At 47.4% G+C, this 23457-nt stretch overlaps 1 protein-coding gene and 1 pseudogene across 2 annotated transcripts in view; both read left to right on the top strand.

Moving 5' to 3' along the window:
* MYO5B (myosin VB) overlaps nt 1–23457 on the top strand; it is a 337920-nt gene that overhangs the window by 8758 nt on the left and 305705 nt on the right. The window lies entirely within an intron of this gene.
* On the top strand, nt 4910–6005 carry LOC122425359 (annotated as a pseudogene).

The following is a 23457-nucleotide window of genomic DNA, read 5'->3' as shown; positions in this document are numbered from 1 at the left end:
ATTGTGGATATAGTATGGCTACTGGAAAATCTAAAATTCCACATGTGGCTTGCCTCATTTCTGTTGGGCGGTACTGCTTTAGACTTACGCATGATGCAGTCAATATACACTTATATGTATGGCATGATCCTGTTTTTTACTTTAAATTTTAATCTACTATGGCTTTTTCATCCCTGTAGTATGTACAGATAAGTTTACCATTTTAATGGCTGCATAAGAGGGCTGCTTGGTTGTACTGTAATGCTTTTCACCATTCCCATTTTGATGAATGTTTAGTTGGTTCCAGTCTTTTGATACTGTGAAAAATTTTGCAGAACATTCCTGGAACCTTTCAGTATTTTTAGGATAAGAGCCTGAAGGTAGAGTTGCTGGCGTGCACTTTTACAAGTCTTCATTGATAAGGCCAGTGTTCTCTAGAAAAGAACCAAGTCTGTTTTCTTCACTCCTCCCTGGCGCTGGCTTCCTCTTTCTAAACTGACACTAAACGTTTGAATTTTGTTTAAAGTTGACTTTCATTGGAGGATCGAGCGTCTTTTCACTGGCTTGGTGTGTTCCTTTGTGGTTTTCCTTGATTTTCCTCTGTTAAGACATTGTTTATAACTCTGTTTTTGCTTATTAAATGATTATATTTTTATATGTGGGAAGTCATGGAAACTGGAATGTTCAGGATGAAATATTACAAACGTGTTTTAAATAAGGTACTTTGGCATGAGTTTCCACTTTACTATTTTAGGAGCTTACACATCTCTGAGCTCTAAGTTGGAAACCACTAGTTATGATACCTGACGTTTATCAACGACTTTTGAGCTAGGTCATTTCTAAGAGGTGTATGTTAACTCATTTAACAATAACACTATGTGGTAGGCGCCTCCATCATCCTCATCTACAAACAAGGACCTCTGCCTCACTTGCCCAAAGCTACACTCCTCCTGGGTTGGAGGGTAGGACCCCCCCACCCCCATGCCAGCTGCCTGATCACTCTGTTCTGCTGCCTTCCATGAGGTTCTGTTCATTGAGGTGGGTCTGGAACATCATTTGTGCATAAACGAGGCCCTAACATGAAGGGTCCTTTCCACCGGCACTGCCCTGCCCCCTGCAGCAGAGAGAAAGAGGAAAGGAGGGTCTGTTGAGTACAGAACAAGGGAGGTGGACGGACCCATAGTTCTCTCCTTGGGGAGCCCGCTGCTTGCGTCCTTTTGACACCCCCACTCTCAGCCCCACGGGGTTCAAACTGTCCTTCCTGAAGGAAAACGCTGGTTTTTGGCTCTCCTTAGGCCACACAGGCCCCGAAGGAGGGTCACATCTTCAAAAAGGGCTAAATGTAATAAGCAGAAGGTGTAAATGAAACTCAATCAGTGTAACTTATTTGATTTTTTTAAAAAAATTTATTTTTAACTGGAGAACAGTTGCTTTACAATGCTGTGTTGGTTTCTACCACACAACGTGAATCAGCCGTTAAGTGTACACCCCCTACCTCTCCCACCCCTCTAGGCCATCACAGAGCACCAGGCTGAGTTCCCTGCATTATACAGCAGCTTGCCAATAGCTATCTGTTTTACACATGGTATTCAATTTTAAATCTAACCCTCCTTTCATTCCAGGGCACTAGTCTGCTTTCCAGGCACTTTCCCTCCAGGCTCCATCTGCCTCCTGAACATCTTCCTTCCTGTCATACTTGATGTCTGAGGGGCGTTTCGTTCCCTTTCTGGGCTAAGACCAGAGAAGCAGATCTGAGACTCTTACAGGCTCTCTCCCACCTCCCCACTTGGTCGAAGGTTTTCACATTTATGGATGTGCCCCACTCACTGCCTATTCTCTGAACGGTGTTTGGAAAATGAACTCCCCTTCACTCAGGATGTCAACTTGGCCATCAGAGACAAGGCCCTTCCTCCAGCATCCAGGACCCAGGATCCCTATTAAAACTTTAGGTGCTTATCAGGGACTTAAGCTCTTTGGAAGCTCCAAAGTGGTTTTAGATTTGATGCAAGGAGGAGTTCCGCCAGTTGTGTGGGTCCTGGTATAGATGAGCACTGGTATATCTTGCTAATTTGCTGCGGGAATGATTGAGCTTATACATCTGAGCTCCAAGTTAATGGCCCATAAGGCTTGTCTTAAAATTTACTTCAGGGCCTGTAAACGATTACCCTCCTTTGAATGATTCTAATAGTGACGTGGCCCCTGCAGACTTTTCTTTCCTTGGCTGAAATTTGGAGAGGAATAAAGAGGTCTATCATGGGTGATCCTTAATGATTTTTCCTGTAGAGCTGTTGCCTTTATAAAGCTCAAACACGTAATGGCATGAAATCCTGAAAGGAAAGAGAATACTCAAATGCCTTTTGCATGGAATTCAAAGACTTGGCTTAAAATATCTTCAGCCCTAAGTAGTTCAGGTCCCCTGGCTTAAGAGCCTCCACAAGAAAAAGGGTACTGGGCAATAGGACGGCAGGTCCATTGTATTGTGACCTGGATGCTGTGTGTTTGTGGAGAAGGATGAAAAGGTAAGATATTTGAGCTGGTAAATGGTACTGTATTCAACTACTTTTGTGTGCCCCAGACATTCAGTTTAGACTCTGGTTTAACTTCCTCTTGCCAGCTGTCCATCCAGGCCCCAGTGCAGTCCCACCAGTGTTATGAAGCGTGCTCAGAACGTGTTACCTGACTTGATGTGATACTCAGCTTAGGTGGGCTGCAATCCATGGGGTCACAGAGAATTGGACGTAACTGAGCACGCACGCACAGCTTAGTGCTTCAGAGAGGAATTCAGGCAGAATCGATACCATTTTTATGAATTTCTGAAATCAACAAAACGAACAGTGTTGGCGAAGGATATCCATGTGATAAAATGAGTAAAAAAGAGGGAATGAGGGAACAGGCAACTTGAATAGGGAAAGGGCAACTGGAATAGTAGTTATCCAGGGAGGGTGGGGGTACTGGGGGAGCAGGAGTGGGAATAGCATTGATAGCAGGCTGCTTGATTTTCTGACTAGTTCATGGGTATTCGTTTCATTACTGTGCTTCATCAGTTACTTATAAAAAAAAAAGGTGATTTGGCAGAAAATAGGATGAGTTATAAAGCCAAATTTAAAAAAGCTTTGAGATTGTAGGTAATTTTAGAATGTGTTTCACTGTGTTTTCTTACGTGTGTGCAATGAATGATTGGGTTTGTGTGTTTTCACAATTGCTCTCATTGAAGATATAGGTTGAATCTTATACTCACATCCTTCACTTTCCCCACGATGGGGTTTGGCATATTGTAGGCACTCAATAAATGCCCTTGAACTGGTTTAAAGACCACCTGTACTCCCTCACTGTTTCCAGGCCATGGCTCTTTGAGGAAAGGTCTTTTCACCAAGGAACCACCTGTACTGTAATGCTATCTGCTGTTGTGTTGGCACGACTTTCGGCTTAGAGTACCCGGTGGAAAGGCAATCTGTTTCCTCTGGCGCTTGCCTAAATCTATGGAATGTGGAGCCCTGTTAGGAGATAATTAAATGTTGTTTTTCTTTTTTTTTTTTTTCTAAATTATTGTGTGCAAAAAAAAAAAAATTATTGTGTGCAAAGGCTTAGCACAAGGTATGAACATGGGTTAGCAGCAAAGCAACATTTGTGGATATGAAAGCTCATGTCACTGTAACTGCCTTGGTTTTGAATACCCTAATTTTACACAATTTTGATGACGTGCATTTTTTTGCTTTTGCCTTCTGAAGGTTATCACTTACCTTAAAAGTATAGTCTTGGAGGGAGGAGGGTCTGAAGAGGGAGGGCATGTATATATAATTGTGACTGGTGCATGTTGTTGTATGGCAGAAGCCAGCACATTGTAAAGCAATTATTGTCCAATTAAAAAAAACAAGTATAATCTTATTTTTTTTCACTTGACTCAAGTTTTTATTAACAATCACACCAAGGCTCACGGATATTTGCATGACTAGGTGGGGGTGAATATGAATCTCCATCCTTTATTCAAGATCAAAAAAAGCAGGTGGCTTTCAAAACAGGCAACTGTGAATCAGGGAAGAAAAATCAGATCAAGTTTGCTTCAGTCAACTTCTCTCCACAGGAACAATGATGATGCTCACAGTTTTAATCTGAAGATTCAGACCATCTTATGTTCCTCCCTCGGCCAACACCTGCACGGAGCATCTCCTTCCTGCAGTGATGTGTGCCACAGCCCATCCCTGCAAAGTCGTCTTTGGCCTTGAGCTCTTCCTGTCCAGTAGTTCATTTGTTGTATGAATAAGTATTAAGGAGGTGTTCCTGCATTAAAAGGAGATAAATTGCTTTATCTTGTCTCATCAGATTTAATCAAATTCATAATTTGCCTCCACTTGCTAATAAGAGCTGATGTTTATTTGTGAAATAAGGAAAATGACACCTGGGGAACTTGGTGTGCTGCAGTCCCTGGGGTTGCTAAGGATCGAACACAACTTAGCCATTGAACAGCAATAGGAAGGAAAATGAATGTCTCCTTAGCCACAAACTAGTGTTTCTTTGCTGTCAAGCTGCTTGGTTTTTTAATGGTCATTTTACTGTGTGTACATGTGTGTAACTATATAAGAAGCCTTATCAAAATGATAAGAATACCCTTAAAATGTGGTTTTTATGACTAACATCAGAGCCTGTCTGAATGAATGCTGTTTCCTTCAGTATATTCCCTTTGGCAGAGGTACAAGGATACTGGAGCTCATCAATAGTTCTGAAATTGGCTTCAAATCTGATGACATTCTTTTCCCTTTGTATGGAAGGCAGAACCTTTGCCTGGAAGGTATGCTTTGTTTTCTGGAAATTTCCAAGGGTTATTCAAAGAAGGAAGCTGTTTGAGTAAGGCGGGAAGTCACTGACTTACAGTTCTGTTATAGACAAAGTGTGACTTGCAGGTAGACAGTTTTGTGAGGCCTCTTACTAGCCGATGTCCTCAGCAGTAGTCAGGTCAGATGTTTTCAGTGATGAGTCTGCTTAGAGCCTCCCCTGCTGTCAGAAAAATACTCATTTGAATGTAGCAGTTCTGGTTTGTTTGGTTAAAAAGGCTCACCAAAATTTTAGTGACACTGATTTGTAGTCCCACTTAAATATACATGGTTGCTAATATTATTAACTTAGGACGTGGGTGTATAATTGCCTCAATGTTATGACAGGTATAATAGCATTAATAAATACCTATTGATTTAAAAAATCAAATGAAAAGCCCATTCCACCTAATTTCCTAAAAGGCCCTTTTGAAAGTAGATGGAAGGATGCTCCATCCATCCTTGGTGAGAAGGGACCTTCTCACTGCTCTGTGCATCAGGCATGATGAGAAAGGAAGGCAGAGCAGTCTATTTGCAGTTGTCAAAAGTGGCGTTTGTCGTGGATGGATGGATAAACAAAACGGGGCACAGCCAAACAATGGAATGTTATTCGGCCTTAGAAAGGACGGACATTGGTTCAGTCTGATCCCAGCGGCGGCCGCAGTGGCTCCTGTCTTTTCTGGCTCTCTTCGCTATTTCCCCTTCACTTCTAGAAATGTGGTTGCCAATGTGGCTGCCTGTGGTGTCATCACAGTGTTCAATGATGTGAAAGTGTGTAAGTCGTCTTCACCAGCGGATGAAGAAGGTGCTCTTCTGCCTAAGTGAAAACACAAACCTCATGCTGGAGGAGGGTGAGGAGATGCTGGTGGGTGATGCGGGCCAGACTTCAGACGATGCTACACCACTCTTGTCACGGGCTGCACACAAGGATGCCACTTCGCCCTCTGTAATGCAACCCATGAGACCAAGGAGAGCAAGAAGGGGGCCTGGAAACCCTGAGTCTGCAACCCCAAAGAGCAGAGCGATCTATGCCAGCTCCAACGACACCGTCAAGGATAAGCTGATGGGGATCAAACATGACTACAAGCAAACTGCTCCGAGGAGGTCAAGGACCACTGCACCCTGGCAGAGAAGCTGGGGGGAAGCGTCCTCATCTCCTTGGAGGGCAAATCTTCCTGAGCCCCCGCCAGCCCCCTGCCTGGAGCATCTGACAGCCCCAGACCTGCCTACAGGGTTGCAGGCTGCCCGCTTCCTACCAGACTTGGGGGGTTCAGGGCGGGGATCCCAGCAAGGGGAAGACAATCCCTTCACTCCAGTTGCCAAGCAACACCTCCTACCTCCAGGACCATCCTCCTCCCTCCATCCCTGAAGGTTCTGCCCCCCCTTCTCAGACTGTTTTGATCTTCTGATTTCTTCTTGTGTTGCAGTAGCTTAAGCTCAAACAGGAGTATGTGGGGGCAGGTGGGTGTATTTTTTAACCCCCCCAGTTCTCACCTGTTCCTCCCTATTCCTATGCTGCCAACTTCTAACAGCAGTGACTCTGGGCTCCTGTGTTCAGTTCTGTGTATAAGTGCTGTGTTGAAGAGATGACTGGTCCCTGGTTCCCTTTTCCTTTTTCCCCTGGGTCACGGCCACTCATGGAAGTAGGACTAGGAAGGAACCTTCAGTTAAAAACGGACAAAAAACAAAGGACATTCTGACACGTGCTAGTAAACACTGATTAACCTCGAAGACTTATACTATGTGAAATAAGCCAGTTATAAAATGACAGATCTTGTATAAGTCTACTTAGGAAGGATCTACAGGAGTCAAATTCATAGAGACAAAGCAGGAAGGTTGGTTGTGGAAGGGAGGGGAGAAGGGAGAGTTATTCTGTGGATATAGAATGTCAGCTCTGCTAGATGAGATGCTCTGGAGATGCGTGGTAATGATGGTTACCCAACAATGCGAATGTGCTTAATGCTACTGAACTGTACATTTCAAAATGGCTAGGATGGTCTACTTTATGTTAATATTATGTGTGCTTACCTGCTGAGTCATGTCAGACTCTTTGTGACCCCCTGGACTGTATGTAGCCCACCAGGCTCCTCTGTCCATGGGATTCTCCAGGCAAGAATACTGAAGTGGGTTGCTATTTCCTTCTCCAAATATTATGTGTATTATGCCACAATTTAAAAAAAACAAAAAAAGCTCTGGAGAAAAAAGGGGAGGGAAAATGCCGCGGTCACGAGCGTAACCTTCAGCCTGACTCAGCCTGGGTTTTGGATACTGGTGTCCTGTGTCACCCTCCCCCCATGTTTACCAGCCATGTGACTTTTTGTTGTTTAGTTGCTAAGTCTGGCTCTTTTTATGACAGAGGAGCCTGAGGTCCTCCCTCCAGGCTCCTCTGTCCATGGGATTACTGGAGTAGGTTGCCATTTCCTTCTCCAGCGGACCTTCCTGACCCAGGGATTGAACCCATGGCTCCTGAGTTGTCAGGGGGGTTCTTCACCACTGAGCCACCAGGGAAGCCCTTATGTGACCATAGACAGTTACTTAATCTCTAGATCTCATTTATCTGTAAAACAGGGGTTAGAAGCTATCATATCAACAGAGGCTTGTTCCTGGGATGAAATGAGGCCACGTGAACTGTATTAGTTGGTGCTAATCCCGTTGCTAGGAGAAGGTCTTATCCTTGGGAAGCCTCAGTCCCAAGGGCAGTGTGGGGTGAGAGCCGGAAGGGCTAGGAGGGCTGCTGTGGGCGCCGAGTCACTGTCTCCAGTGCCTGTACGCGGGGCGGCCAGCCTTGGGTTGGGTGCTCTTGCTTGCAGAAGCCCCGGCGTCGGTGGAGAAGCCCCAGGGCTATGCGTGGGCTTCTCCTCTCAGGTGTGGGGAGGGAAAGAACAGAAGGAGGCTTCAAGTCCTGGCTTTGTGGGCCCCCTGTCATCTCAAACCTTCAGCCCTGGTGCTCCAGACTTCTTACAACTGTGGGACTCCCCTGAGTGTACGGGGAGGAGCATTCCGCCTGGATACCACTAGCAGGATGCCTGTGTCTGGCTTCTGTCCTGGCACTTGGCAGGTGTCTGCAGCAGGCTTTCCCTAGCTGTGGCGAGCTGGGGCCTCTCTCTGTGGCGGTGCTCGGACTTCTCGTCGCCGTGGCCCCTCTAGTTGTGGGGCGCGGACTCAATAGTTGTGATGCGTGAGCTTAGTTGCCCCACGGCATGTCGGATCTTCTTGGACCAGGGATCCAACCCGTGTCTCCTGCATTGGCAGGCGGATTCCTAACCACTGGACCACCAGCGAAGTCCTATAATCTGGTTGTTTTTTTTTTTTTGACTATCGTCAATCCCTGCCTTGGATTCTGGTGGTGGTCCCCATGTGTAACCTGCTCTTAGACCCTAGAACCTATGCTGGGATATGGGCTTTAACAACCACTATTACAATAAGTGAAAGTGAAGTTGCTTAGTCGAGTCCGACTCTTTGCGACCCCATGGACTGTAACCCACAAGACTCCTCCGTCCATGGGGTTTTCCAGGCAAGAATACTGGAGTGGGTTACCATTTCCTTCTCCAGGGGATCTTCCGACCCAGGGATCGAACCCGGGTCTCCCGCATTGTAGGCAGACGCTTTTATAGTCTGAGCCACCAGGGGAGTCTACTAGTATAATAGTCCAATAATAAATCTTTTCTTTTTTTTTTTGTCTATCTTCTCTGCCAAAAGTATTCCACATCCTCTCCTTTTTCTCTGGTTGCTTCCTCTTCTTCCTCCTTCCTCCCTCGCTTCACATCCCTTAACCTTCTGTGATCCACTCTTAGTAAAGGCTCTCGGGACTGCCCACCGTGTTAACATCCCTGAAATCTGACTGGCAGAATGAAGTGCCGCTCAGCGGGCTCCCGGGCTTACACACCACGCTCGGCGCGTGGAGCGCGCTTGCCGCGTGGGGACCCGCCTGAACCGTGCTCAAGTCTCAGGGTGAGCCATGGCAGAAATCCGAAACTGCCTGAATGGCGGCCAAAGAATAATGCGCCCGGGGCTGTAAATGACACCGGCGGCCCTGGCACGGTAGCCTGAATCTAAAACGATGCAGCCCAGTGCCCGCCAGATAATTAGTCAGCCTATAGCTGAGTTCCACTTTATCTCACTCAGTAAGTCAACTCTTGGCTCGATGCTGGAGTTTAAAATCTCGCCTCAGGTTTCTTGTGATTTGCCTGGTTGGGGAGGGTGGTCAGTGGTCACACTTTCCTGATGAGCTGTGTTTATGCGTCTGTGTTTTTTTTTTTTTCCTGTGAAGTTACAGGACACCTTGAGAAATGGTAGTTTCTCAGCCAGTCAGTGTGGTAAACAGTGGTTAGGATTTGGGTTTGTGGCACTGAGATGGGATGTTTGATCATTTTCAGTCGTACATTTTCTGGCTTAACAGGGGTTACACAGGTGGGAGGTGGCCTTGATGCTACTCTGCCAGTTTGGACTGTGAGCTCTGAGACTGAAGCTCTGTTTTGTGGAGATATCCATGTTCAGCTCAGCATGTTCACCGGAACTACCCTCTCTCACCCTCGAGATGTCTTGCATTCTTGTTCTCAATTGGTTGGGCAGTATTATGTAATGGACAAAATATTTGAGAATCTTCTCGATGTCAGGCACAGCGCTGGATGTAGGAGGTGTGTAAGGCACATTTCTCATTAGCTCACAATTACATTCTGTGTGGTAAGTGCCGTCCGGGAGGAGTGAATGGAGGGAGCGTTTTACCAGGATGACAGGCACCGTCGGATGTGGCCCCCGAGTTGTACGAAGTTGTTGAGGTTCCTGGGCAGTCACAGCAGCTCTTAAGACAGTGGTTTAGGAGGAAGTCTCACCTCTCCATCCTGCCAGTCCCCAACAGGCCCTTCTGTCTCCTGCCTCTGAGCGCAGTGAGGGGCAGATCCCCCGGACTAGAACCATACTTCAGTGGGTAGCGATGAAGCTCAGAATTGCATCACTCAGGGTCTTTCAGGCTCCAGAGCTGCTCAGAGCTCACTGGAATGGGAGCTCCATTTGTCAGCTGGAAAACTGTTTTTCCTCCCTCCAGCCTCAGAGGCTCGAGTCTGCATGTCGGACAGCTTGATGGACATAAGGTGACAATCTGATTGGATGGGACAGGGTCGGGCTGAAGTTTGTGTAGCCCTTTAAGACAGAGAGAATATCCAATAGTGATATCAAAGAATGATTCCCATAAATTACCATGCATTTGAGGAGGAGGGGTGGGATGGGGGGCTTTCCTGATAGCTCGGTTGGTAAAGAGTCCGCCTGCAATGCAGGAGACCCTGGTTTGATTCCTGGGTCTGGAAGATCTGCTGGAGAAGGGGTAGGCTACCCACTCCAGTATTCCTGGCCTTCCCTTGTGGCTCAGCTGGTAAAGAATCTGCCTGCAATGTGGTGAGACCTGGGTTTGATCCTTGGGTTGGGAAGGTCCCCTGAAGAAGGGAAAGGCTACCCACTCCAGTATTCTGGCCTGGAGAATTCCATGGACTGTTTAGTCCATGGGGTCACAAAGAGTCGGACACGACTGAACGACTTTCACTTTCACACTTCGAGGATGAGAGTGTATAAAAATTCAAATAAACAAAATGCTTGTAAGCTGTTACAAGAGTTTGCTTATTGTACTCTTCTTTTTAGGGCATAAAAATACAATATTACCCAAAGTAAGGAAGAGTATTTACATGAATCTTTTCACAGCTGCCTTCAGCACTGAGGTGAGACTTTGTTGGAGCTTATTCTTGAGAACAAAGTTAATTTAGCACCAACTTGTATCCATAAAACTTGGACTATCTTGACTTACATAATTATTTTAGTTTTACTCTTTTGACATTGTTTTAAATGTGTATCATATGAAGTTCTTCCACAACCTGGTGTTCATCATCTCCCTTATAAAACAGGACTTTTAATCTTAACAAGTGTTAACTCTGGTTTATCTGGTGCTGGTGTGCTGACATGACTGAAGGCAACTTCAAACGTAACCAGAAATACAGGCGTGAAACCTGTGCCAATAACTTTTTCACCTGGGATAATAAGTGATGATCATAAGCGTGCACAGTTGTCTTCTAGGCCGAAAACTGTAGTTGCTTAAATTGTTGCAGCCTTAAGGAAAGGCTATTGATTGTGTGTACTCTAGTGAGATTGCTATCACATTAACTTCTTTACCTTTACCACCTCTTTTTTTTTAAATTTTTTAATCAAGTCAGTGATTGACAATAGTGACTCTTCAGTTTTGCAGAGTTCTTTGTGTGTCCTCTGTCAGTGGTGGCCCTGGACTGGCCATCGTGAAGCGTTGGCCTGGACTCAGGACCAGCTGGGGAGGGAAGGATGTCTTTGGAGCAGGACCGAGCAACCGTGGCATTGTCCTCTAGCTTGGGTAAATCTGGCTCGTGGGTACAGTGAAATATCAGATATTCAGCATGTGGGCTGGGCAAAAGTAAGCAATTCCCAAGAAACCAACTGGGACATGAAAAAACCAGTGGCGTGCGTCATCACCCTGCTTCATGAGGGTGTGCCTTGGGGTGAGGGTAAGATGGAAGGAGGGAATCTGTTTCCTTCGGCAGCTCAGAGCCTCTCCAAGTGAGAGGCTCTGAAGGGAAGAGAGCCTCTAAAAGCACCTCACTTGACTTTAGAACCAAGCTCCCTCACCTCCCAAGATGTGACTCCACTATGTTCTGATATTGAAGACATACTTTGAAAGGAGTTGCTATCAATAGAGCCAGAGGTGGGTGGCTAGAAGAGAGAAGTACTTGGAAACTGGTATATGGGGAGCAGCTGGGGGCCCAGGGCACAGAGGCCAGAGAAAAGGAGGTACGGTCCTGAAAGAGTACGGTGCAGTCATGTGGGACTCGTGTGCGTCCTCTGCGTGCATCTGAAGATCATCGTGGTGACCAATGGGGATGTGCAGGGAGGCAGTGTGAGCTTGGGGTCCAGGAGCACGTGGCCAGTCAGGACCCCCAGTGGCAGAATGGGCTACCTTGTGCAGAAGTAGGGGCTTCATCTCTGCAGGTGTCTTAGCAGGCTGGGCCCCATCCGGCAAAGGAAGCCCTGGGGATGCCTTGGAATGGGATTTGACCCACTTGCCCTTAACTTCTTGCCCGCCTTGAAAGGTGGCTGGGAGTGACTGCTTCTTGAGAAGGAAAAATATAAACCTAAGGTGCGAAGAGATAGTTACTAACAAACAGTAAAAGGAAGGAGGGAGCAAACCACTTGAGGTTCCACTCATCAGTGAAAGGAAACCTAAAGACATCTGCTGTACATTTTTTGTTTCTCGCTTCCAACTCAGTCGCATTTGTTCTCAGAATGAGAATCACAACGCTTTGTTGATTCAGCGCAAGGTAGTTTAAAATGTGCAAAGTAATTAGCCTCCAACTAATAAAAATAAATGAAAAAAAACACAAATATTAATAAATAAATAAAAATGTGCCTTAGTTCCATGTTTCAGTGGCGGTGATTCAGCGGTGGGAGGTGGAAAGGCAGTGGAAGTGGACCCCCTGTTTCCTTTCTCTTAGGAGGGAGCTGTGTGTAGGTTGCAGGTCTGGATGTGGACGGGAGAGCGGTGAGCTTGACCGAAGGAGCGCAGAGGCAGGGTGCAGGAAGAGGGCACGCGGGCCCTCTGTGGACCACCCCGTGGGGAGGGTGTTGCTCTGGTCAGTCCTGCAAGAAAGGCAGCTGCCGCACCATGGGACCGACTCCCCCGAGAGGCTGGCAGGGACCTGCCTTTTGAAGATGTCGGTTCGCTGGAGTGCTCTGGAGGCGGCTGCTTCGGCTCCCAGCAGTGATGGGTCAGTGATGTCCTGGCGTGGCTGGCTGCCCTCTGCCTCCCCCGGCCATCACTCTGCTTGTCCCTCGGTTGGAGCGCCAGCGTGGGGGGTGTGCTTCTAGGAACAGGGCCTGCCGTCTGGGGTCGCAGCACGTCTGCGTCAGGCAGATGACCGGCACCCGACGTGAGGCATTTGTGTAAGCGAAGGCGGCAAACAGGCCTTCTCTGCTTCACGCTGTGCGTCAGCGTCTGGGAAAATCTGCCGCGCCCCAGTCCGCTCACCATGGCCTTGTTGTGAGGGGGAGTTGGCTTCGAGGAACCCACCGTGTTGCCTTCTGCTTTTCTCCATCGGGAGATGTCACTTCTTTATCTTTAACAGCGATATCTTAGCTTTTTGTACACACGCGCTGCTTCCCAAGCTGTGTTTCGTTGTCGTTTTTCTTGCTCTTTGAGGGAAGGAGTGCGAAGGAGGACCTGAGACCTGAAGGGTGAAGGGACTTGCAGGCCTCCTCTCACAGCTGACCCTGGAGTCAGGCTCTGGCTCGTGGCGTCCTGGAGGTGAGCCTCGCAGGGATGATGGGTGGATGGGGGGTGGGGAGGGCCGTCTCCTGTGTACCCGCGCGCGGGTGTGTGTGTGTGTGTGTGTGTGTGTGTGTGTGTGTGTGTGTGTGTGTGCGTGCGCGCGCATTCCTGAAGACTCAGCAGCTGGTCTGCATCTAAGGGAGTTAAGGTCCATGTCACCCATGACATCCCTGTCTGTTTTCCCCGTCTCTGGCCTGTTGGGTGCTCAGGCCGGGACTCAGGAAGGGCACGTTGATTTGCTTTCTGTGGTGAGAGGCGCAGAGCCCGAGTGGGGGTGACGGAGGGACCACAGGACTCCCCGCTTGGAGTCACGTCCTGGGTGACCCCGGCTGACCCTGACGTAGCGGTCCCTTCGTGGCATCATCCCACCTGAGCAGGCCGCCGGCCGTCTCTGGGTCTTGGTTTCTCACTGGCTGCATGAAGGGAGTAGGACGGGATCTCCCGGGTCTCTTCCATCTCTTAAGACCCTGTGAATGTGTCAATCTCTGAATTACGATCTCTATGTAATAATGCTGCCTCTTCCAGATTTTTTGAAATTGTTCAACCTGGAGGGATGCATGTATGAATTTCCAGAACTAACCCCTTAGGATGAAAGACCCTCGGGAGCGAAGTCGTCTGTTGCTGGCCGTCTCTCCCGTGCTCTGCTGCTCCAGCGAGCCGTGTGAGCCAGCTGACCTTCCAGGGTTCCGCCCGGAGGCCCGGGTCCGGGCTGCAGGGCCTGTTGACCGGACCTGCCAGCAGACCCCGAAGCCTGCCTTCCCAGCCCCTCCCTACCGGCCTGTGAGCCCCCAGGCTCGTGGCCTGGGTGGTGGCGACCGTCTCCTGACCTGGCTTCCCTGCCCCGTCCCTTCTCTGCTTCCAGTCTGCTCCCCACACCACAGTCAGGTTGTCCTTGTGAAGGGTCACTCGGATCCTGTCTCTCCTTTGCTCGGAACCACCCAACTGCTTCTCTCTGCTTCTGGAAGAAAAGCCACCCCGCTGCTGGGCCACAGGCTCTACATAGCCTGGCCCCTGCGTGCCCTGACCTGTCAGTGACCGTCTTCCTCGCTGGCCGCCGCCTCGTTTGTTCTCTGAGCCCTGCAGGCGTCGCGCCACCTCGGTGCCTTGGCCCCGGTCCTCCCACCTTGATGTCCTCTCGTGCCTCCGCTCCTGTCACTGGTCTGCACTGTTGTTTATTTCTGGGGTGATTGCTTAACTTCTTACGTTTTTGCCTTATCTCAGCTTATTCAGGAGGGCAGAGAGTACACCATGGGCCCGGCGCTCTGTCATACAGGCTCTCGGTACTTGCTGATTTGGAGAGCAGGGCTGCATGGAGATTAGCAGCCAAGCATTTGAGATTCTGGTATTTCTTAGAGTTTTGAAGGGCCTGGAAAACCCTAACTGAGCTCCCAGGAGGGTCTCAGGGAGGCAGGTGTAGGCTCACCAGGGGAAGCAGTTTTTTGGACCTCTTCACTTCTGAAACAGGTAGGAGCAAGAAGAAGGAGATGGAGGAATCCTCAATTTCCTGCATATTCTTCGAAGGTTAGGTAAAATATTTAATATGCATTTCTTCCTGCGTACTCTTTTCTGACCTTGTGTTCTAGCTTTTTATAATATAATCTTAAAGCAAGGCAGGAAATTTGAAAAGCTGACAGTGCTGCTAATGCCATCCTGTGTGGTTTAGGACACAGAAGACTGGGTTGGGAGCCAGGGCTCAGAATTCTTGTTGTGTTTATGTCTTTCCCTGGCTGAGGACTTGGCCCAGTGGCTTAATCTCCCTCAACTTTGTTTTCTTCTGTGTTAAGTGCAAACAATTGGATTTTCCTCGTAGTACTGTTGAGGGTGAGAATGAAATTAAAACTCGTGGTATGAAGGGAACTTTGAAGAGTAAGGAAGGGGTATTGGATCAACTGGAGGTACTATGATGATAAAAGTGAGTCGTGATTAGAAAAGTGTAATATAGATTGATTAGGAGACAAAGGTGAATAAGTGAAGTAGCTGGGGGCAGAAGTCCCCGGTTTTTTAACAGGCTATATTCTGAAAGTTACTGTAGCGTGTCAGTCTGTTTGGGCTGCTATGACAAAGTGTTTACTACAGGCAGGGTGGCTTATGTACAACAGAAACTTACTTCTTTCAGTTCCAGAGGCTGGAAGTCCAAGATCGGGGTGTCCACACAGTCAGCTGCTATCGAGGGCCCCCTTCCAGGTTGCAGGTGGCATCTTCTCCTTCTCCCCTCACATGTCAGGAAGGAGGTGAGAAACACGTTCTCTGTGTCTCTTGTAAGGGTCTAATCTCATTCATAAGGTTTCCACCCTCATGACTTAATTGTCTCCCAAAGTCCCTACTTCTGGTGCCATCGCTTGGTGAGGGGTTGGGGGGTTAGAATTTGAGCATATCAATTTGGACAGGATGCAAATATTCCGTGTGTATCATTTGGCATTTAGGATCCTTGTCATAGAGGCAGTGCTGTAAGCACGGGTCCAGTTGAAAAGCGAGCTCTGAAAGCCTGTTGAACTCATGCTGTGTGCAAACCAGGGGCCGCTGTGCTATGCACCTGGGTTCAGAGCCGTTTCTCTGGGAAAATACCTCTGAAGCATCTCCTGTCTGTCTTTCATTACCCGTCCATCAGCGTCCTGCCTCTAACCCCACTTTTCCTCGCCCTCAGTGTGGAAGCATGCTGCACTTTAGGTGGAGACGGCCCTGTCCTGACTCTGGCCAGGCCTTCCTTGTTGCCCATGGCTGCCCAGAACACATGGCTTCTCTGCCGCCTTGTCCCTGGAGCAAATCACAGCTTTTCTGTTATTTTTTGGTAGGTTCTTCAGTTAGAAATGGTGGGAACATAGGAACAGTCCTCCACTTATTAGATATGTTAGTGATGTTTTCTTTGGTTTCGAGGGACAGAAACCCTGCTATCGTGACTTGAACCATCATGGGGTTTCTTTTCGACCATGTATAACAAGGACTGTTGTGGATGTGCGGTTCTGCAGTCCCTGCATCACTGTTCTGCTCTTCTTAAGTCTTGAGGCTTCACCCTCACGTGAGCATGCCTGCATTCCAGGCGGAAAAAGGTGCAGGGGTGAAGAGCGAAAGCTGCCTTTTATTTGTTAAAAAATATATCTGTATACATTTGTATGTATATGTGTTTATGTGTGTGTATGTGTGTGTAGATACATGTACAGACACACATATATATAAAACTTCATTTTGAAACCATTTCAAACTTACAGAAGAGTTATGAGAATAAGTCGAGGAATTCCTGGGTCCCTTGGTTTCAAGCTTCCCCAGATGACCTAGGAGTGTCCTGCGGTGAAGGATCTAGTCCGTGATGACATGTTATACCTGCTGGTCCTCACTCTAGTTTCCTTCAACCTAGAACGTTTCCTCAGTCTTGCCTTGGCTTGATGCCATGGACATTATTGAAGGTCACAGCCTAGTCACTGTTAGAGAGGCCCTCCATCTGGGGTATGTATCTCAGCCTGGCCAGAGGACCACCACTCACTCGTATCTGGGCTGTGACTCCAGATCTCTGCGTGGGCCTCACCATCCCTTCGTCTAAGCCACCTGCTTGTTCAGGCCTCATGGCTTAAAAAAAAAAAACAACAAAACTTTATTTTGAGATAATTGTAGATTCACATGCGATTGTAGCAAATAATACAGGGTGATCCTGTGCATGCATGCTCAGTTGCTTCAGCCGTGTCCGACTCTCTGCGACCCCATGGACTGTAGCCAACCAGGCTCCTCTGTCCATGCTCCGATTCTCCAGGCAAAAATACTGGAGTGGGTTGCCATGCCTTCCTCCAGGGGGTCTTCCCGACCCAGGGATTGAATCTGCATCTCCTGTGGCTCCTGCATTGGCAGGCGGGTTCTTTACCAGTGACCCACTAGGGCAGCCCGGGGTGACCCCATGTACCCTTGAATCCATTTCCCCCAATGGGAATATCCTGCCAAACTATAGTACAACATCACAAGCAGGATTTTGTCGTTGGTACAGTCAAGATACAGGACATTTCCATCCCAACAAGGATCCCTCCTATTTTTATAGCCACACCCATCTCCGAACCTGCCCCTCAGCCTTTAATCTCTGACAACCTCTAATTGGTTCTCCATTTATAGCTTTCTCAGAATATTACGTGTGGAATGCTACAGTTTAAGTTGAAGTTGGCTTTTCTCCCTCAACATAATTCTCTGGGGATTTTTTTATGCTGAGTATATTGATAATTCCTTCCTTTTATTGCTGAGTTATTATTTCATGCTGTGAATGTACCAAAATCTAACTGTTCACCCACCGAAGGCTATCCGGGTTATTTCTGGTTAACAGCTATTACAGTAAAGCTGCTGCAAACATTGGGGTGTAGGTTTCTTTGTGTGAAGGTCAGTTTTCATTTCTGAGAAATGCCCAGAAGTGCACCTTCTGGGTTGTATGGTTGTGCATGTCTATTTTTTTAAGAAATTGCCTGATTTTCTGAATGGATCAGTTTCTCTACATCCTCATCAGTATGTCAGATTATTTTTTTAAATAAACTTTTATTTTAGAACCATTTTAGATTTACAGAAAAATTGTAATGTTAGGGTTCCCTTCTACCCTATACCTGGCTTCCTCTATTAACATCTCATGTTTGTATGCCACATTTGTTACAACTAATAAACCAGTGTTAAAAACACGAGAAGTCTGTACTTTATTCGTATTCCCTTAGTTTTTACCTGGTGTCCAGGCTGATACTGGTGTAGCTGGTGGGTAGGGATTGGGGAAGCCCCAGGTTATGGCAGAAACGGCAGGGGAAGGGAAATTGGTGAGGGGATCCTTGATGGGATGAGAGACAAAGGAGATGTAGGGATGTTTGTGGAAGGGACAGCCTATATTCTAAAATCCCTGGTGTCAGAAGTGTCCTTCCTTTCCTGAGTCTTCTGGAAATACAGCCCTCTAAAAGCACCTCGATAAATCACCTTGTCATCAGATTTTCCACTTTACTTCCTTAGCTGTTGAGCAAGTTTGGCTTATAAGGATGAAGGCCTTTCATGTGCTTTGGCAGTTGGAGGGGAGGGAGGCAATGGAGAGGTGATGCTTTGAGAGATAGCCCTGAAACCAAGAGGGTTGTTCTTAGCTGGGCTGGTGCCTTAGGGGCTAGCACTCTAATGAGCAATTTATCAATGCAGCGCTGAATAATTCAGAGTGAACAAAAAGCCAGCCAAGGCCCCATGTGGTCCTTCATATAAATGCAATATAAATACCATAGAACCTTGCTTTATGTGCAGTTTTACCACTTTTCTCTAATGGTTTATTTCTGAATTGTTGGTTTAACCTAGACTGTAAGCCCTCAGGGCAGCAGTGGCCTTTACACATAGGTTTTTACAAATGATAAAGTGTTTTTGCCTCACAGATGGGGGCAGATGGCAGATGGGCTTGGCTTTATTTGTTTTGGAGACCTGAATGTTCGAGTTACACATATTGCTCTTAAAAAACTGAAAGGAGCCCTAGGCGTAGGAGATAATCTCTTGACTGTGGGTCATCCCCAGCCTGTCTCAGCTGGGGATGCAGGAGAAACAAGGGTTTATTGGAGGGTATGGGATCTCAGACTAGATCTTAAAGAGTTGGTAGGATTTGGGTCAGAAGACCACGAGGAGGAAAGTGTTTCCATGACCTTTCACAGGGTAATCCAATTTTGATTCGTGTGGCTATTTGCCTCCACTGACTTATTTTTCATCTGCTGTAGATTGAGTCTCTAGAAGTTGGACAGTTGACAAATAACCTCTAGATCGAAGAGGGTGATTAAATGGCACAGAGCAGAATGTGGAAGTGAAGGTGGGTGAATGAAATGTGTCAGGGGACCTTACACCCACCGTTCAGTAGATGAAGCCTTCTGATTTCAGAGGTCAGTATTAGAAAGGGTCATACCTGTAAACTGTCCTCAGTCCATGGAGGCGTGTGATACCAGCATTTTGCAGGAAGTCCATGGAAGTGGTCTTTGAACTTCCACATTGTGAGTGCATACAGGGAGACAAAAGGAGAGGGAAGCTTGTGCAATACACAGAATTTTCCTAAGGAAACGGTAAATTCTTCAGTCTTTGTTCAGACATTCCCGTTGGGGCTTGCTTGCCAAGGTAGCAGTCATTGAAAATGTACTTGGGGGATTTAGTTAACTTGTGTAGGTCTTTAATATCTTTTCCAGGGGGTTCTTCCTTTAAAACTTTCTTGGCATCTTTTATAGTCACTTAAAAGATGGATACTTTGGCTGTTTGATGCAAAGAGCCGATTCATTGGAAAAGACCCTGATGCTAGGAAAAATTGAAGGCAAAAGAAGTGGGTGGCAGAGGATAAGATGGTTAGATAGGATCACTGATTCAATGGACATGAATTTGAGCAAACTCCAGAAGACAGTGAAGGACAGGGAAGCCTGGTGTGCTGTTGGGTGTGTCTGTTGGGTCACTAAGAGTCAGACACGACTTAGTGACTGAACAACAAAAGATTGAAGCCACTGATTTAGTATATGCATTCAGGATTAGCAGTTCTTTCCAAATTAAACAAAAATTGCTCTCAGAGACTGTGATCTTTGTAAAGTGAAATGTTACGTACGTACCTGGTTTTTCTAAAGAGAGAAATGTAGTTGGTCACAGCTGGGGGGAACAGTTCCAGTGCCCCCTTCACCTCTCCAGAGCCATGCATTGAGTCCTCATTACTGGTCTTTTCCTGAGACGTGTAAATCAACCTAATCTCCTGATGAGGAATCTTATACAACTCAAAACTCTGAACTAACAGTGGTTTCTCTTGGTAGAAGTAAGAAGGGGAGGTATGGAGGGAAATTTTATTTCATATTTTATGAACAAAGCAGTTCAAATTTTACCTGTTTGCCATGAGCTTGTAATTCTTAAAGTTCTAATAGAGAAAATGTACCGAGTTAACTTCTGTTTGAGCATCAGGTTAAACAAAAATTAACAAGTTTGATTATCTCTGTCTTTTCTGTGGCTTAACTGAAAAGCTAAGCATGACCATTTCAAAAAATAATTTGAGTTTCTGTGACCAACATTCCCCATCAGTCAGGTGGAGCCACATGGGGGATCACTCATAAAATGTGTGGCAGGAAGTCCTGTGCCCAGTGTGTATTCTGGGGAAGATACGAATGCCATGCTACCTGATACCTGGCAAAAGGTAATGACTGCTCTGGGGACTGATAACAGGAGGACAGTGATAAGTTGTGGTGAGAGTTTAACCATTATTTTGGGAGAAAATGTTTGTTGATGAACCATCCAGACCTTGGAGTGCAGGAGGGCCATCGACCAGCTTGAGGGAACCATTTACCATCTTCCATCAGCTGTTACCTTACTCTGAGTGGGCAGACTGCTGAGAGAAGGAGAATCTGGCTGGCTCTGATTTTCCAGTTATTTTAAATGTTAATCAGTGGCATTCTGGTAGATGTGTGTCTCCTGTGTTGGTTACCAGTTAGCCTCCCAGGTCTGCAAACTTGCAGCTATCTCCTCTGGGATCCCCCTGCAAGTTGGGGAGCCCCCTGCAAGTTGGGGAGCCCCCTGCAAGTTGGGGATCATGCCCAGCATACCAGAGACCCTCCAGAACCCTGCCAGGTAACTGATTCACTGTAGCCCCTCCTGATGGAAATGGGGTGGGGGACAAGGCAAAATGCAGCTCATGATACGTTAGCACTGAGTTGACTCCTGGTCTTACCGTTTCTTAACTTGGCCTTGGCCCCAACAAGAAGGCACATTTTGTACCTGTCCCTCTTGATAGAGGGCTTCCCTGGTGGCTTAGATGGTAAAGAAGCTGCTTGCAGTGCAGGGGACCTGGGTTTGATCCCTGGGTTGGGAAGATCCCTCGGAGAAAGGCATGGCTACCCACTCCAGTATTCTTGCCTAAAGAATTCCATGGACAGGGGAGCCTGGTGAGCTCCATGGGGAAGCAAAGAGTTGGACATGACTGAGCAACTAACACTTTTCTCTTGATAGAAACTAAATTAAAAAAAAAATCATCACAATTTGAAAATCGTATTAATGTTATTAAACAGATCTAATTCCACAGGAAACTTTGCATCACAGACCATGTGTGTAAGATACATAGATATCTTATGGAGGGGGCCTCTTCCTTAAATGAAAGTCCTGTTAAATGGGGTAGGGTGTGCTCAGTTGTCAGTGAAGCTACCTGTCTTCCTCTGGGGACTCACCAGTAGCAGGTGGGATGTGTTGGCATCCATGCCAGTAATGTCATTGGGCAGGCCAGGGTGTCACCACTTAAAGAGTTTACCACCCATAATAGGTGCAGACTTTAGGAGGCACATTTGAGGCCTGAAACAGAGTGAGGGGTGAGACCTAAGTACTCCTAAATATCACTAGAATACAAGTAATAATGCAAAAGTTATCCTGGTTAGGAGTGGTGAGGCCCCAATGACCAGCTTCTGTGGTCTGAGTCCTGGATGAACATCTCTTGTCGTCTTCATCTAAAACCTAAAACCATCACTACAAACCATCTTGTGGTTTCAGGCAGAAGAGAGACACGTGGTTCCCATGAATTTTTCTTCGCCTGGTATGTTACACCTGCAAAGGTGTGAACTACTTTGCTGTTCGTGTTCAAAACAGTAGGATTCTGGAAGAAAAATAAAAACACTAGTAGGATTCTGTTCCTGCCTACAACATATGAAGTTGTGCAGAGTTCAGTTATGGAAAGGAGGTTAGAGGCCATCTCGCCTGTGTTTTGGGATCTCAGAGCGCATCTGAGTTTGCATGAAGCTCACGCCTCCTCTCTCTTCCTGTCGCTGATGAAAGCAGAGTATCCACCTAGAGTTGAGGCCAGCTCCACGGTTTACTTGTCCGAGCAGCTGCAGCTTGAACAGTCCTGGTTAGTGAGCGGAGCCTGGTCTTTGCTGAATGAAGTGCCTTTTCAAAAGGAGCTGCCCAGACCAGAGACTCGGTTTTTTTGTTGGGAAAGGTGCTCAGAGTTCTATCAGAAAGCCGAGTGGACGTTTCCCACAGTATCAGGTGCCTGGGCTGCTCCGGGCCCAAAGATAACGAAACAAGATTAGAGGGCAGACCAGGATTGTGTGCCCTAGGAGAGGCGTCTGGAGCTGCTGCCAGGGGTTCCCCTCCTCCCTGAACCTGATAGGTTGGGAAAGTAGAGTGGCCTTGCAAATGAGGTGTGCACGCTGGAACCCTGCCGAGGAGGGAAAGCCCAGAACACGCACACGGCCCCTGTCTGCACATCTCCTGGGAGAGTGGGGGGAAAGACATCACGCTGGATAGACATCTCTCTGAGTGATCAGGGGCCAACCGCGTTCCTCACTCCAGTTCTCCATTGGGGTGGACTCGTCCTCATGCATTTCTTTTCCTCTGTAGGAGGGTAACCAGATGGGATGGGGAGGAAAGGAGTAAATCTGAGCAGCCTCCGCTGGGCTTCTCATTCATTGGAGGCCTCCCTCTGTGAAGTCTTGGATCGTCTGGTGTCTCAGACAACCTCGGTAACAATCCATTTCAGAAAGATATGCAGGTGGCACTGCGTTCCCTGACGTCATTTTTGTTATCAGCTGCAGTTGCGTGAACACTGAAGCAAAGAATTGTTGAAATGTGAACGGGGATCTCTGCCAAGGGCCCTTTGCTTTGCCCGTGGATGTTGCTGTTAGTACCTGGGAACGTGAGAGGAAGAAGCTGCCCTGGAGAAGCTAGAATGGATGGAGCGGGGTCAGTGTGAGATGCTACAGAGCCGGAAGATGCGTCTTGCAGTCACTTGGATGGTGCTCTGCTGACCTCTGGGTTACAGATGATGCTGCCTCAGGAAGGGTGATGGAGTGTGGGACCTGTGAGTCCCTGGACCCTCCATAGTCTGATCAGATGTCTTTCTGCATCAGCCCTTGAAGGGGCTGCACCTCCGGGGTTGATGTGATGTGGTTGAGGGCTTCTGGGATATGCCACAGATTTTGTGATGATCTGGAGTTTGCCTTCTCTCACAGGTTGCTTGAGGCTGTGGCTGAGCAGTACTGGCAGCCATATACTGAATTTGTTCTTTAAAGGCAAGGTGTCCTTTAAGGAAAGGCTGGGCTCACGAGGAGATCACATGGGCTTTCCAGATTGTTTAACAACGTAGTAGACTTTCTTCTGCTATCCTTAACAGGCAGCATCAAAAACTGGGCACAGGGATCCCTACTTTGGGTGTTGATGACATTCAGCAATATGCTAGCGTTTGGCAGAGACTTGCTGGGGTGGGGTGGTGAGGGGAGGTTCTGAAGGGGGTTTTCCTCATGCAGTTGCTGTTGAATGTTAGGTGGAGAGAGATGAGAACCTGATTCAAGAGAGTTCGGTTCAAGCAGACAGGTTCAGAAAGGGGCCTTTCCTGCACAATGAAACCCAGGAAAATGAGAAGGC

The sequence above is a fragment of the Cervus canadensis genome, chromosome 23 (genome assembly GCF_019320065.1).
Source record: "Cervus canadensis isolate Bull #8, Minnesota chromosome 23, ASM1932006v1, whole genome shotgun sequence".
Taxonomy (NCBI): domain Eukaryota; kingdom Metazoa; phylum Chordata; class Mammalia; order Artiodactyla; family Cervidae; genus Cervus; species Cervus canadensis.
Note: the sequence above shows the minus strand (reverse complement) of the source record. Positions and strands in the feature narration are given on the sequence as shown.